The sequence below is a fragment of the Rhipicephalus microplus genome, unplaced genomic scaffold, assembly GCF_043290135.1.
Source record: "Rhipicephalus microplus isolate Deutch F79 unplaced genomic scaffold, USDA_Rmic scaffold_17, whole genome shotgun sequence".
Taxonomy (NCBI): Eukaryota; Metazoa; Arthropoda; class Arachnida; order Ixodida; family Ixodidae; genus Rhipicephalus; species Rhipicephalus microplus.
In genome coordinates, this window is record NW_027464590.1 from 1,453,553 (window position 1) to 1,470,817 (window position 17,265).

Genomic DNA, 17,265 nt, shown 5'->3' on the forward strand with positions numbered 1-17,265 from the left:
GCAAGGCTCTTCTGATCTCCTCGATGTTGAAGTCGCCTTCAAGACCTGGATTGGGTGTGCCCTGGTACTGTCTACTTGGTGGTGCCCATTCTCGTTTCATTTGGAGGTACATATGCACGAGCCGCTGCACAACCTGCTGTTCTGTAGTGCGTCCTATCTCTTTATGCAAAATTCGAGCGACAACATGCTTTTGATTTGTTTTGTTGGTGTTTTTGTTAAGGACATGTTTTAACATATTTCATATCTTGCCATTGCGCATCTGACCATCGACGGAGTTGCAGATTTCGTCCCATTGCTGCCTGGATAGCGCCCGACAATGTTCCTCGACTGATCTGTTTACCTCAGCTATCTTCTTCCTCAGTCTTCGTTTCAGGCGCTGACCCTTCCAACGGTTTTGTAGAGCTTGCTTTGCCTCAAGAAGATTAACGAGCCAGCTATCCATTCTTTGAACTGTAAATCTGTGGTGATGGTGGAGGAAATAGCTTTGATGTCCTCTTCAATTTGTTCGACCCCCTGCTCCAAGCCTGGTCTGTGGCCATCTTGTTCCCGTTTTATCCTTAACTTTCTGACTTATCCCAGCCTGTGAAGTGAAATTCTCTCTGCTTTTTACGCTCCACCGAGAAAGTAGTGGAAAGAATGCAGTGGTCACTCCCTAGGTTTACAGCAAGGTTCATCCACTGGGCCTTCTTGATGTTCTTTAGAGTGTAAGGTCCGGTGTGGAATCCCTGCAGCAAGATGTACCAAGCCTTGTTGGTAGGCTGGGGTCCGTGATTAGGGTGAGATCAAAGTTCACTGGCACTTCGCCAAAGTCGATTTCCTTTGCCAGTGTTGTACTTGTAACCTCATGTATGATGAGGGGCATTGAAATCACCTGCTATGACAAGTAGACATTTCCCGGCGATAGTTACAGCTTTCTTAAGAACCATCTTTATTCCTTGCTTTTGTTTCTTTGGACTGCTATATGTGTTATGAATAAAAATGCTCTGACGGTTCCTGGTAGCTGGCACGATCTCTACCATGTCGTGTTCCATTCGGCCTGCTTCTATTTTGAGGTTGTGGGTTACGTGCATTAGTTTCTCGTATACGAAGCTGCAGACTCCCGTCCCTTCAGTATCCCCTACTACAGGCCCGAATCCAAGCAGCGTTGTTTGTGGTGAAAGGGTTTCTTGCACTATTATAATATCAGGCTTTTCTTGGTTGCTCCTGATATACTGCTGTAGGGTTGCCTTCTTTTTAAGGTAACCTCTACAGTTCCGTTTCCAGATACGGAATTCTTCATGAGGCGTTGCCATCATGGTTATTACATGGGCCGCCAGAGCCTGATGCTGCACCTGTTGACAGGTATGATACCCCTAGTATTGGTGGCCGAAGAGGTAAATTTGGTGCGTGAGGACGCCTTGCTGTGTTGTGCAGATATGCTTCGACCTTTGTAATGCGCCAAGTCATATGCTCTTCCAATGCCACCACGCTTGATTGTAGCCTGCCTATCTGCTCCCTAAGATTGGCTACTACCTTGCTGAGTGTGTCAAAGACCTTTTTCATATCTGACATGGTCGTTTGGTTGCCTTGCAGGTGTTCAGCCATGACTGCCCTCTTTTCCGCAGTTCTCGGGTTCCCCACATTTTCAGCCACAGGGACATCAACTGACTCACGCGTTGGCTGTGAAGACTACGTGCTGGTTAGCTCAGTGAGATTTTTTATTTCCTTTGTACACAGCCGTTTGGACAGGCCGTTTGAGCTCCCTGAATGTGTGCGCATGTGGTTTTTTGTCTAATTTATTTTATATCTGTCTATACCTATCCTCTTTCCGGCCCTTTTCCCCACCCCCGTACAGGGTAGCAAACCAGTTCGTCTAGGTTAACCTCCCTGTCTCTTCCTTTTATTTATTTCTCTCTCTTTATTTCCTTCAACTTGGCTGATAGCCTCTCATTTGATTTTGTAAACCTGGTATTTTCTTGCTTTAGCTGTGCAATTCTATCATGCTCTGGCAGCTTACCTGTCCTCACCTCTGCCGTGCTGCAGCACACTCGCCCAGCCCAGCAGCCTTTCGGTGTAACTGCAGGCATCCTCCTAGGGTCAGAAGCCATGATCTCGAACTGAACGCCAGGCAGCTGTTCATTCAGGTGCCGTCCAGACTGATCCCGACCCTGATATTGACCTTGAGAACTCGAGTGCCCCCGTGATTGGGAGTTGGCCTTGGGTCTAGAACCTCTACTGGAACGCGACCTCCCCCTGGAGTGGGGCCGCCATTCTCCTTCTTGTGTAGTCTGGATGCTCTGGCTCCCGTTGGCTGGAATAAGCGGCTTGTCGTTGGTGTCTGGACTCGATGAGATTGATGCGTCCCGGGCTTCTGCGGATGCTCGCGACAATTTCCAACGTCTGCGTCTGTCGAGGTATGGCACTAAGAACCTGTTCTTGCAGTCCTTGTCTGCTGTGGGATAGTGACCGTCGCACAACCTGCATCTTGGATTGCACTGGTGCAACTTATCTGGGTTCTTGATCTTGCAGCCTCTGCAGATGGTTTCAGCTGGGTTCGGACAGACGTCAGATCAATGTCCCAGCTTTCCTCATACATAGCAAATGTCGATGTTTTTGCGGTAAAGGGAGCACTGCAAAAGTTAAGGTCCATATCTCACGAATCTCGGCACTTTGTGTTCTTCGAACGCTATGATGATTGTCCCAGTGTCCTCGATTCTCTTGGCCTGCAGCGCGAGCGGCTTGTTCGCGTTCACAATCTTTCGGGTCACAATGTTCTGAGTATCACTTACGGGGATCCCGCGAATCACTCCTTTACAAGTATCGTGGGGTGCCGTGGCGTACGCGCTAAGCCCAAAAACTTTGCCTCCAATGTCAATTTGCTTGACCTTGAGGTATCTTTAGGGTCTGTATTGGTCCGGAGTGCTTGCCACCATAATGTTTTGCTGCAAGTTGGAACAGATGATGTCCTGCATGGCCTCCGCCTCTTTGACGCCGGCCGCCAGTACTCTCGATTCTGCCACGGCTCCAGCGACAATTCTCGAGATATCTTATCCTCCACGTGATCGTAGCTCAATTTTGCTGAAGTCCTTGGGTGGTGGTGACATGCCTCCAGCTCGCACGATTTTATGCTTGCTGTCATGCTTATTACGACTGGCTCGAGCATCTTCCCCAATGCCAGCCTTGGTGGAGCCCTTGACAGCGGAAACGCTAACCGCGGCTAGCTTATTTCTTGAGCGCCTCGTTTCGGCTTCCTTCCAACCTATGTCTTCCTTGCAAACCTCTGGAGAGATGTCCTCTCCATCTACTTGGTATTCCATTCTCATTTGTAGGTGTTGGAACACGCAGAGCGTTGAGTCATGGTGGCACCGGGATGGCGCATCGGCGGCAATCGCCTCCTTGGTTAGGCTTAAATCCTCCAGTGACGTTGCCATGTAAAAATGTTCCAAAAAGGGTTTAAAAGTCCACTCACAAGCCGTACGTAGAGGGGCGAGAAAGGGAATCTGAACCCCCTACACCACGTGTAGTTCAATTTTTCAGGGTATACTAAAATATTTACACGTATTCACAGCGACCACCAATTGCCAAAGTGATTCGCTCTGCTGCCCCTTCCCTCCCTTGAAAAAAAAAATCCTGGGTAGCCCTGCGCCAAACTTTTACAGATGGCAAAGCTGAATATAGTGTACCTCTGCACTAACGCACACCATACATTTCACCTTTGCGTTAGTATGAGGTCTGAACACTAGTTCAAGTCTAACGTAGTTGGACAAAAACTGCACGGCGTAAAGTAGCGGCTGTTCTAAGGGGCGTTGTATGGATAGACTTGAATGCGGGTACTTGTGTAAATACATACATACATACATATATATATATATATATATGTATATATATATATATATATATATATATATATATATATATATATATATATATATATATATATATATATATATATATATATATATATATATATATATATATATATATATATATATATATATTGTAGAAAAAGAGGTTGACAAACGCGCGAAAAAGTACTAGTTTTACTAACGTTTCGGCAGGTGGTCCTGCCTTCGTCGGAGTGACACGCCTTCGACGGAGTGATTCACTCCGACGAAGGCAGGCCCACCTGCCGAAACGTTAGTAAAACTAGGGTTTTTTCGCACGTTTGTCGACCTCTTTTTCTACCGCATTTTCCACCGGATCCATTAAATTTCACCCCACCATATATATATATATATATAAGGGAAAGAAGTGTATTTCTAAGGGCTCGTTTTTCCGTGTTTTGACAGAATATTATTGAGATCTAACAGACAGTAATGCCAAGTAAAGGAATGCACAGGAGAAGTTATTAGAACCAATGGAATGTAAATCAGAAAAAAGAAAAGTGGGTGAAAAAATAACCAGCCGTGCGCAGGAATCAAACCTACGACCTTCGACCAACGCGTTCGATGCTCTACCACTTGAGCTACAACGACAGCTATCCCCCCAGCCACTTTATGGGGTATCAATGTCAATTTTAAACGTGGGAGTGTCATTCAGCGCCACTAGTAGCCATGGAGGGGAGTCTGGCACACTCTTTATGAGCCTGTTTGGCGCGACGTAGCACGTGAACTTATTACGAGCAGGCAGCTGATTAATAGTCCCTCGTATACAACCCAATGGCACCAAGTCTGCCAGTACGAGACCCTCGTTAATGAATAAGGGCAAGAAGTGTATACCTAAGGGCTCGTTTTTTCGTGTTTTGACACAATAATATTGAGATCTAGTAGACAATATTGCGAAGAACTGTACAGGAGAAGTTATTAGAACCAATGGAATATAAATATGAAGAAAGAAAAGTGGGTGAAAAAATAACCAGCCGTGAGGAGAAATCGAACCTACGACCTGCGAATAACGCGTTCGATGCTCTAACCACTATATATATATATATAAATATATATATATGTGTATATATATATATATATATATATATATATATATATATATATATATATATATATATATATATACATATATATATATATATATATATATATATATATATATATATATATATATATATATATATATATATATATATACATATATATTTATATATATATATATCGCTACATGCTAGTGCGTGGCGTTGAAGAAGACAACGCAGATAGACTGGCGCGGGCTAATCTGTGTTGCTCGCGCTGCTCGCTTAACCGGCTGTAAATACATCGGTGACTACCCCTCCAAAGCGGACGCTCCCTCGTCGCTTACAACATGACCCCTCAAGACTCGGCTACATCCACTCCGATCACCCGCCCTTCTGCCGAGCCTGTCAACCCAGCGCCCGCAACAACTTTGGTGACGCTTCCTGCGCTCAAAGACCCCGGCGTGTTCTTGGGCAGCGAGGCTTTCGACGTCAACCAGTGGCTACGCCGCTACGAATGGGTCAGCGCCACTTACAGGTGGGATCCCACCTTTGTGCTCACAAGCGTCATTTTTTATCTCGTCGGAACCCCTCGAGTTTGATTTTACAACCACGAGCATTACATAACAAGCTGGGACAGCTTCAAGGAAAAGATCCTTGAGCTTTTTGGTAACATCTCTGGTCATCGTGAAGCTGCGAAAAATGAGTTGTCGACTCGCGCACAATCTTCCACGTAGCCCTACATCGGTCACATTCAGGCTGTCCTCTCACTATGCCGCCAAGCTGAAGAAAACATGTTCGAACCTGAAAAAGTTGCGCATATCCTAAAGAGTATCGCCAACGATGCGTTAAACTTGTTGGTATTCAACAACGCGTCATCTGTTGATGCGATCATTAAAGAATGCCACCGGTTCCAACAAGCTAAAAGAAGACGCATCTCCCATAAATTCCAGCGCCTTCCGAACACCGCTGCGACGTCCTCGTGTCTCGACACATGTCATCCACCAGACACCTGTGACAACTTGACGCGAATCGTCCGGCGGGAACTTGAAGCGGCTGCTCCACCTAAGGTGGAGCCAACGCCCTCTGACCCCTCTCCTCCATTTACGTCGCCTCTCATTCAAGCAGTCATCCAGCAGGAAATTGCCAGCTTGGGAATTCACTCTATCTCACCGCCTCTCCGCACCGACTACCAGCCCCGATACACGCCTGCAAGTTCCTTCCCGACCGGCTCTCGCTCAACGTTCCGTAATCCGTCCGCATGGTGAACACCCGATGACAAGCCAATCTGCTTCTTGTGAAAATATTCAACCACACACTTGTTCCGCAATTAGGAATGTGTCATGATTGCTTGTTATTTTACTCTTCTGTCCTGTCATACCACGTAAGCGAACACGGTTACTTGCACGATATGCTGCCATACACGGAGATTTTGCTTTGTGGTGGCATGCTCGACTGCCACGCTAAATTTCTAGGTTGAAAACATAGTCAACCGTGTTTTTTTTATTTTTTCATATTCTCTGATCGCGTCACAAACGGCGATAATGACGTCGATCAACGCACAAACGGGCGCTGAAGAGCTGCGCTTTAACATACTCGCGTATGTTGTCAGGCTGATAAACGAATTACCTAACACCATACTAGTTATGTCAAGGAGCTATCAAGGATCTTGAAACAGCCGTGACACTAATGTGCTATGGTATAAAGCAGTGCCGCTGAGAAAATTTGGGATGACACACGCACGGTCAAGTGCTGAAATTGCTGACCTGAGTACTAGATCAATCACTGGCCGGCCGAGGTCTGCTATTACGCGGGACACCAAGCTGCCATCTCAAGGATAAACAGTGCGCTTTGTAAAATTCCGATAAGAGAACAAAAATCACGTGATGGGCGATTGTCGCAAGTAAATAACAAACCGTGCAGAGCACACGTCGCACTAAGAGATTGTACAAAAGCAGTTATTCGCGAAAATAAGAATAAACAATCGCCTGACAGCATGGACATTTTCGCAAGAGGGATGCCCAATTATTGACACCATGCACAAACAAGATTTCTTAGCCCCTTGTGCTGAGTAGCGACAAAGAAACAGCTGGGTAAAGGAGCTCACGTTCGCTTTGTCAAAGCTTTTTTATATAGTGACCTGTGCCTTTGTACAGATAATAAGTGTCAGCAGTGCAATTGCCACATGAACAAGAAGTGTTTACTGATAATTATTATTTGCCTATACAAAAAGTAGCACGCTTTAATTAGTTTAACAGGCATGGCGCCAAAAACATTCAACGTCATTTCGTCGTCTCTCTAACGTAATTAGTTTGCCGAAATTCAGCATGCACATCGATTTAAGTCATTACGTTACACTCAATGGAACAAAAACGTGCAATAAATTGTTTAAAAATAGGACGCGATAGAGAAATAGTAATTTATTTGTCCAAGTCAGGAGAATCCACAAGGACCCATGCTCCAGCATTCAATACAGCCGCCTCATGTCCAAACGATGGCGTAAGATTTTTATACGATTGGACATTCTTGTAAGGAACAACAAACAATTCAAGCTAGCTTTGAAAAACCAAACGCAAGTCTCAACATCTTATTGTCGTAATAAGCAAAAAAAGTGCGTGAAGTTCAAGCGTGAGTTTGCCATTCGGAATAACTGCGGCCACTAAACTAATTATGTATTTAAATTAAAAATTAAGCAAACAGTCTCAAGAAAAGACAAATTAATCAAAATGTCACACTTCCGCCCCAAACGCGAGGCGCCGATATTGATAGCAATCAATGAAAATAGCGAAGCAATATGAGTGTCGTTCTTTGTATTGGCCTCTTAAATAAGCCTCTTACATCTTACCTCATCTTATGAGCCTCACTTACCTCTTATCACTTGTTTTTTATCAATTAACGAGCTATGCTACCTTACTAACTAGCCATCGCGTAGGGTGTGATATCACATTTCACAGTTAACGCCTTTGTGCAATCGGGCTTTCTGGGAGATTGTAAGCATGGCAGTGCTGCCTGCAAAGGGTGCTCTGTTCGGAAGTCACTGATATTGCAGCAAAGCCATCTACTTGACAAGAAGGTATTTTGTATAAGAAATACAGGAAAGAAAAAAAAACTCTCAACCGTGTTTTGTGAAGTTTAGTAAGTTTGCCTTGTTGTTATTTGCTATTTATATAATTAGTAACTATGAACGAGCTTCTCAACTACTTGACAGAAAGATCTCCAGAGGGAGATGGTCAAAAGCCTATGACATCTTCAGTTTAGCGCAAAAACAACGAACACATGACACATTAGTATGAAGTCTTTCTCCTGTCAGTCATCATGTGTGCTTTTTTGAGGGTTAGAATGAAGGTGTCTCCCTAATGCACGTAATGCCAAATTTTTAACAGCTTCAGACATGAAACCGCGGGAAAAATTAGATGTACTGCACTGAAAAATTCTCGTAATTTTGTAACAGCGAGGCTGTTTGAAAACTGTTCCTTGTGAGTAGATCACATAAATATATCATCATCATAAACAAGTATTTTCAATACAGATTAGATGTACGTACCACATAATTGAGCACTAAACAATTAAAAAGATGAAGTGATCAATTCACGCAATAAATGACTGCAAAGCGATGGCGCCGAGCTGATCACCGCGAGTATGTAGAAAATGTCAATGAACGTACAAGGCAAAGGCGGCTACAAGAAGATTCTGAAGGGATGGAAGGCCTACAACGCTATGTGAGGTGCGAGTGTTTGGGCGAGATTCTGTCTCTAGAAATTGGAAATCCGTGTCGTGTACGTGTCGCGCTGCATGCCCGGCCCATGTCCATTTCTTCTTCTTGATATCGACTATGATATTCTCAACCCCGGTTTCTCCACTGATTCACTCAGTTCTCTTTTTGTCGCTTAATGTTACCCCTATTATTCATCTTGCCATCGCTCGCTGCGTAATTCTCAATTTAGGCTGAACTGTTCTTGTACGTATATTAATATTTCTTAAGTAATATTTATTCTTTGATTCATGATATTTTAACATAATGAAAATACAAAGCTGTGAATGCGAGAAGTTTGATGTGGTTCATGGTAGACGGCAAATAACACAAGAAACGAACGCATGCAAAAGTTTGCATCTTTGGGGATGTTTGTTGACAGCAACAGATCTTCATTATTTTGTTGACTTCATGACAAGCTGCTTAACCTGTATGACAGTGTGTGCGCTCTTTATTACTCTGGACGTAAAAATGCAGTTCAGCGAGAAAAAATAAATTTGGGTTACTGGCACTAATATAGCAACATTCCATTAAAGCGAAGCCATATGGTGGTTTAAATATTCCAAATTTCGATGCATTGAATGAGCATGCCAAGAAATAGATAAATATTAAGGTTTTCGGCGGTTGAAACATACAGCCAGGTTTAGGCATATGCCAAACTTTCACTCTGCCTCTGGGTCCAAAACCCTGAGGTAGACCGCAACCCAGAGGTAGCATTCTGCGACCGAAACCACTGTGATCTAAAGCCAGAAGTATCGTTCTCACAGTACAAAAAAAAAACTGAAAACAACTCCGAGGTGATGGCTTATTTGACAAGCACCGGCGTAGCTCAGTGGCAGAATACTGAGCTAGCAACCAGCAGATGATGGCTTATCTATAGTTCGTGCAGGATGGCAGCTGAAAACGTCATGGCAACTCAATTGTTTTTCGCGTTCTAAGTGTTCACAGCCCACCAGCCGAGAGCCAAAAAGGAGGTGAATACCATCAGAGTAGCCAGATTCCTGGGGTCGAGAAATGACGGGACGAGAGGTATGCTGCCGATCTGCCAATCGTATGACAAAGTGAGTGGACACAACACGAACCAGGCGTTTAAGGCACATAAGTACCTGTAGGTGAGCAGCCTGTCATGAAAAAATATGGAAAACATCCAGGGTAGGAGGTTGTTGACACGCATTTGGGAGATTTTCGTTAAGATTTACGGTGCCACAATTTTTTTTCTTTGCGCAGAGCTGTGAACGGGCTCTATTTGTGCCTCGAAAAGAATTTAGCAACGCGTTGAATAAAATTAAAAGCCAATAAAACGGCGTTTCCATTCTTGAGACGGCATTATTTTGCATAAGTGATGAAAAATCATGATATGTAATTAACCAAACACGTCCCAGAAGCGATAGGAGCTCCTGCATAGTTAACATGCATCACTGAAGAGGAAGGGTTATTAGAGTTTATTCTGTAGTTGCTTACAACAACGTAACCTTAATTTCATTCAGCTTGTTTTTCTGTGGGATTTTTTTAAGTTTAACGTTTTAGAAAACTTACTTTTTGTCTACGGGTTGTGAACAATGAACAGAAAAGATACGCCTGAAAGCTGTCATTTATAGGATTGGAAAAATTCGTTCTCTTGTTGTTTGTGTTCTATATTCCCATACTAAACCCTCCTCCTAGCAATTTAATGCTTTCATTTTGAATATCGCCCTAACGTTTACGTCTTTTCTCCAGTTGCTCATCTCTTCCGAAAACCAAGATCCCTATGCGGGATTTTCAACCTGAACACAACACGAATTATTTGCATGTTTCAATTTTAATGTTGATATCAATGTACTCTTGTTCCTTTCTAGGGTCTTGACGAAACAACTTCTCCATATTTGGAGATCCTTCAAAAAACGTAAGCGTTTCTTGTGTGTTCGCCACATAAAGCAATTGATATGCGAACTGTAGCTTGCCTATGGTATGGAACTACCATCATGTTCCAGTACCAAAGCGCGGATGAGTATCTCAAATACTTTGCTGTTGGAAATACAGCTGTGGAGCCGTTAGTACAGTTTTTATATAAAAATGTATATAGCCGTCATATTCAAACCGCGCAATGTGTGATAATGAAGAGCTATTCTCACTTTTTTTCATCCATGTGGTCACCTCCTGGTGCGACTCCACGATAAGGATGCTGGGTTCTCCATGTTGTCAAATTCTGGAAAGCTTTCTTGTAGAATCCATAGCCTGAAGCATATGAGCAATATCGTCTATAGAGAGAAATAAAGGACAAGAAAATAACGTAATATAACACACTCTATCTTTTTCGGATTTGGTTTGTTTGTTTAGAGCGATTGCATCAAAACTCCTATTGAGCCAAGAGGGGCAGCAAGATATGTACTAAACAAATACGTGCTTCTCAAAACGACACGATTGCAGGTGAAGAATTTTTGTCACGTTCGGGATGTGGTGAAGGGTCTTGGTGCTTTGGTGAAGCCTCGGTGATCAGATAAATGGCCTTCGTGGGTCGGATGCAGTGCGGTGCGGGTGCATGATTTATGGGGTAAAAATTACGCGTATACTAAGAACTACCACTCTTTCAAATGGGTGGCTTCTCTGAAAAAAAAAAAACAACGAATAACTATTTTGTTGTTTCCCGCCACTTCAATGACACATCTTATAGCGACAGCTGTGCAAAGAATTCTTGTGTAACACGCGTAAAAATAGAACTGCGATAAGGTATGCATGCCCTTTTAAGGCCTTACACGCGCCAACAGATGAAAAAGTTAGCTGTAGGCGTCTAACTAGTGGTTTGGGTGTGAACACGAATTACGAAAAAAACTGTTTATCATACGAGGACGTCACCCACGACGTAATCATGGCACATATTGTTAAAACTTGTGATGTATCTATTACATGGCGTCATTGCTTGCTCTGGCGTGGGTGAATCTCGGGGGCAGTGCAAAATTACTTTAGGTGCCGAAGTTTTTGTCGCGCGGCTGTTGAGAGTGAGAAAAAAGAAAGATGATGTTCGTCTTCGGGTGGTGTTATACTGGGAAGTGTGATATAAGCGAAAACTAAAAAAAAGGTGATCAGAGGTCATCGCAGAAAACAACAAAACCATTCGTATGCACTATATGATGAGTCGCGATTCCTGATTTCTGAACATAAAGCATTAGCAAGAGCACCTGAGCACACACAGAATAAAGATGGCGGGTGGGTCGGAACCGGAGCTAGTGCTTTTATGAGTATTAGAATATCATCATGCCACTCTACAACTTTAAAATGTAAATATGCAGAACGCCTATGCACGGCACAAGCGATAAAACGAAAGCCTGAGTATAAACAACTATTGTGGACGCACTTAAACTCATCAAGAAAAGGAGAACAAAAACAAAAGTCACTGTTTTGCTTTTTTCCGGGCTTCTCTAGAGTGGCGCTGCCCAATCGATGTGAAGCGAGATGTGCCGATTCGCAGCTGGTGGAAATAGTGCTGCCAATCGATCGCCATGCATTGCTTGTGGAAGTGTGGGCCGCGACACGTGGAAAGGAACTCTCACGCATTTTGTCACAGACATTATTCTATGGTACTTCTTTTCGAGTAGTGACATATCATGGTGAGCATAGACAACACAGTGCAGAGAGCCCATAGAATCAGACGAGTCTGATCGTATAGGAATAAATTGCAAAATTTGTTGTTTTGTAGTTTTATCTCAGAGAATTAAGAAGTTCAGAATGTGTCGAGAACGTGCTTTTGCAACGGCCCGATGTCGTCGCCATTGTGGTTGCGCCCGATCGATAGGTTTTGAAATTTTGAAATACCACCGTGAATAACAATGAAGCGCAATGTACACCACAGTACAACGTGAGTGAGTGAAAAAGGGTCGCAATTCCACCTGACAGAGCTGACGCAGGCGATGAATTCCACTTTACTGGCCCTTCGATCAGCACGCAAGCTTCTAGTAACACTGTACCATCTCGAAGCGTCTATGAGACATTTCTTTCAGTGACAATCTCGGGCCGTGCACCGCGCACACGTGCGGCAAATGTATGAAATCGCTCCAACTTATTGCAAATATAAATTGGCATATTCTAGACTACTCTTTCTTTACTTGAATGCTAGAGCCGTGATTGTCTAAGTAGAGTGTAAATGTTTAAACCAGGATACTATTATTTCTTGCAATAAAAACAATGTCACCGCTATAAAGACAGCTGCGCCCTTTTAGTGCGTGATTTTTGCGAACCTATAACTACGTGGCTGCTTCCGCTTTTTTTTTTAATGTGAAGCATTTCTTAGTGAACTTCGGCGACTTTTAGCGTATCTATCTATCTATCTATCTATCTATCTATCTATCTATCTATCTATCTATCTATCTATCTATCTATCTATCTATCTATCTATCTATCTATCTATCTATCTATCTATCTATCTATCTATCTATCTATCTATCTATCGAACCGCCTACGTATATTAGCTCTCCTGATCGTTTCGATAATAGTAACCATACCAAACTTAGTATGGCATAACATGCCAGTATAAAGAACATATTGGACTAGTGATATCATGGAAATCATGAGTGTGTCATAAATGTCATGATTTACATTTCTTGGTCCTGCAGCTCTTGCGGTGGTTTCGTTCGCATGGCATGTTGCAAAACAAGTATGGTATGACATGATTGCTTGCCGAACACAAGCGACCAAGCCTAACATGAAAATCGTGACATATGTGTCATGTAACAACATGACTACATGCCACGCTCATGATGTGCTCACGGCCGTTCCGCTAGCTTCACTCATACCATCTTCGGTATAACGGGACGTGAATGGATGACTAAGGTATGACCCTGGTGCAAACATGATGAACAAAAGATGCGTGTTATGTAACAACATGACTACATGCTACACTCATTATGTGCTCTCGGTCATTTCGCTAGCTTCCAATGTACCAAACTCGGCATTACGTAACGCGAACGGACAACATAGATAAATGGCACATCCAAACATTATAACCACGACATGCGCGTCATGTAACAACATGACTACATGCCACGCTCATGATTCGCTTTCGGTGGTTTCTCTAGCTCCACATATGCGATATTTCGTATAACGATACGTCCATGAATGACGAATGTATGTAAATCGTGCAAACATGATAATCGTGAGATGCGTGTCATGTGAGAACATGACTAAATGCCACAGTCACGGTGCTAATCCACTTCAACGTGGCGTGGTGCGCGTGCTCTCCGGTGTTCATTTCGTCGCGTCACGCCGGCATTGCCACGCCAGGCGCCGGCTCTGCCAATATACTCGGCTGCAGGCGCGTGCCGCGTTGCTTTGATGCATGCTTGTTTCAGCGCGTCCAGCGTCCCTCCGTTACGAAAAGAGGGAGACGCAGTGTTGTCTGGGTAACGCGTCAGCGCGAAATGCAGCATGTCGCATTCCACGCCGGTGGCCATCAGGGTGCGCCGACGGACGCTGGTCGAGCAGGTCGCGCCTGGCGTCAGAAGGCTCGTGTTTGGTAAAGTAGCGTCACTGTGCCCAGTCTGCGCGCGCTCGTCAACGCAACATTGGAGTATATTGGGCCCTTCATGATGCGCTCGCGGCCGTGTTGCTAGCTCCACATATACCAACTTTGGTGTTGCGGTACGTCAATGGATGACGAAAGTATAAGACTGGTGCAAATATGATAATGCTGATAATCGTGTCATTTAAGAAAATGACAACATACCACGTTCATAGCGTGCTTGCGGCCGTTTCGCTAGCTCCACATGTACTAAATTTGGTATCACGGGGCGTGAATAGATGGCGAAGGTATACAACACATCCAAACTTGATATTGATGACACAGAAGTCACCTAAGCAATCATTAACCTCCTCCTTGTGACGTTGTGCTGACTTTAAAGGGATATATCAACATTTCTCATTCTTGCTTTGCATATGATCTATTCCCACTGTACGTAGGATCTGCCAAATTTTTTATTCATTTGATAGAAAAAGTTCTTTTCAGAAAGCTTTGAAGAATAACAATGGTGCAGATTATTTACAGGTAAAATTTTGTTCTGCTACCTTTTAAAAGAGCGGCGAAGCTTCTCAACAGTCGCAATCCGTGTCCTCACTCTGTGCTGTTTTCGTCTGAAACAAAGCACTGACAGTCACGGAAGGAGTAATGAATGATGTGTCTTTGCCGTCTGCTGGTATGCTCGATGCTTCTTATGTGTCGAAAAGTGCATGCAGAGGCCAGTAGCTCTCAGAAGCCATATTCAATATCAATATCATCCTGTTATGAAAGCCAATACATAAGGTTCCTTTTGCCGTTAGCGCTAATCACTATACCGCTATCTATGGAGGTAATTCCTTTTGAGCAAGATGCGATAGTGATTGTCAGCCGTCGTCGGAAGCCACACCACACACAATATTTTGCACGTGCACGGAATGGCAGCCAGGATGAAAATCGCCCGCACGGCGTCATTATCGAAGTCCGCCACCTTATGTGCTTTCACCGTCCATTGAAGGAGCACCTCGTTGTGCAGCGTCGCACGTCGTGTTGGTTAACGTGGTGCGAGCACGTGTGGTGCGGTGAACATCAAAGGCCGACTCACTTTACTCTGTAGTTGTTCAGATGATTTCGTGCAGTACTAAGGGCACCGTTTAGCCCGTCACGTTTAAAGTGTTGTGCAAAGATTTTCTCTAATCATTCGTTAGGCAAAATGTAGCGGATGTACCGATGTCCGCCAGTGTGGTACAATATAATATAGAGAGCCTCTGGGGCAATTTCGGCCGTGCTCAGCTTCGATTCAAAATTCGGGAGTTCGAGAACCGCGGCCATTACGTATGCGAAATACTTGAGGCCCGTGTAAAGTGCGATGCAAGTTCACGTTCTAGAACACAAGATTGCCCAGAGGCCTTCACAACGGTGTGCCTCAGGAGCTTATAGAACACCAGATAATAATAATAATAATAATAATAATAATAATAATAATAATAATAATAATAATAATAATAATAATAATAATAATAATAATAATAATAATAATAATAATAATAATAATAATAATAATAATAATAAGGCACTTACTACCATACGTATAGACCGTTATATGATATCACGCTAGTGTAAACACAAGAAAAATGAAAAATCCGCCTCATAGACGTCAATCCCTGCACAGGACACGTATCGAAAAAACAAACATCACCAACTCCCTCGTCTCAATCCTGATGAAAACTCGGTATTTCCAAGAGCCGTCTGCAAGTGTATGTGTATAGGGCACATCGCCACAGTATACACCCCACCTCTTTGCCCTCTTTCATTTGATTAGAGGAATGATTTCACGAAACTCACCGTGTAAAGTTTTCCCCTTTAATCCATGCCTGAAAAGCGTATACAGAAAACGTATTAAAGTAAACTGTGAGTACAAGTGCATAAGAAGTTTCAATTTAAGTACAGAAGAGCATCGCACGACATCTAGATCACGACAATCCCTCAGACGTCCGTTTTCTAACGCAGAAATGCGTCAATAATGGTTGTCATTCATCATTATCACCAGCCTGACTACGTCCACTGCAAGGCAAAGGCCTCTTCCATATTCTGCCAGTCAACTCAGTCCTGTGCTTGCTGCTGCCACCTTGCTGCTGCCACCTGATTTTAGAAAATTTCCAGATGCTCACAAACTTCCCAAACTCATCTGCCCTCCTAACTTTCCTGCTCCTCCTCACCCGCTTACCTTCACTGGGAATCCAGTCAGTTACCCTTAATGACTAAGGGTTATGCTGCCTACGCGCTACGCGCCCGGTTGTATGATACTGTAGAAGTGATGAAGTATACACGTGACCAGTTCAGTTAGCTATCTACATTACAATCAATGCTACAGATGAGGGACGAATTTACCTCGTTTTATCCACTCGCTTTGGTTTCGCTGCTAAAGAGCATAACCTCCACACCTATGCTTTAGAGCTTTCTTTCACACTCTCTTTTTTCGGTAGGCACATTTTTTTCGGACATCATTTCTGTTCGTGTAACGCAAGTACTTGAAGAGACACCTTTTCACAAGAAGCCAGCCTATTTTTTTTTTCAGATAATTATGACTCCCAGCATATGCTGTCTGCCACATCTCTTTAGCACTCTTCTTTCTTTGTGTATAGTAGTATTCACGAGCTCCCATCCGAAGCCAGACCTCGCAAGTACAACGGCTTCTGACTGTTATTGTAGCCGAACGCATTGTCCGACTCTCAAGAGACCTTTACAGCAGCAGGGATTCCGAATGCACCAAATCCTCACTCGAAAAACTGGGGCTCGCAAATGCAAGCGGTGACCCACCATGATTGTTCCTAAACACACTCACACACACACACACACACACACACACACACACACACACACACACACACACACACACACACACACACACACACAAACAATGAGTCGCAGATGATAAGAACTAGTTTTGGTGCTTATGTTGTTTTCGTTCTTTTTCTGCGTGTCCGCTTCGACACTAATGCTGTATATAGTGTTGTGTCACCGCAAAAATCATTACAAGGAAGAACGTAAATGGGCATGAAGACGTACTATAATGCACAAGAGTGCTCCTGAAGGGAGTCGAACAGAGTAAAATGTTACCTTGTTTTTTTGTAGTTACGGTTCCAAGCCCTTTCTCTCCTGTTGAAAGTG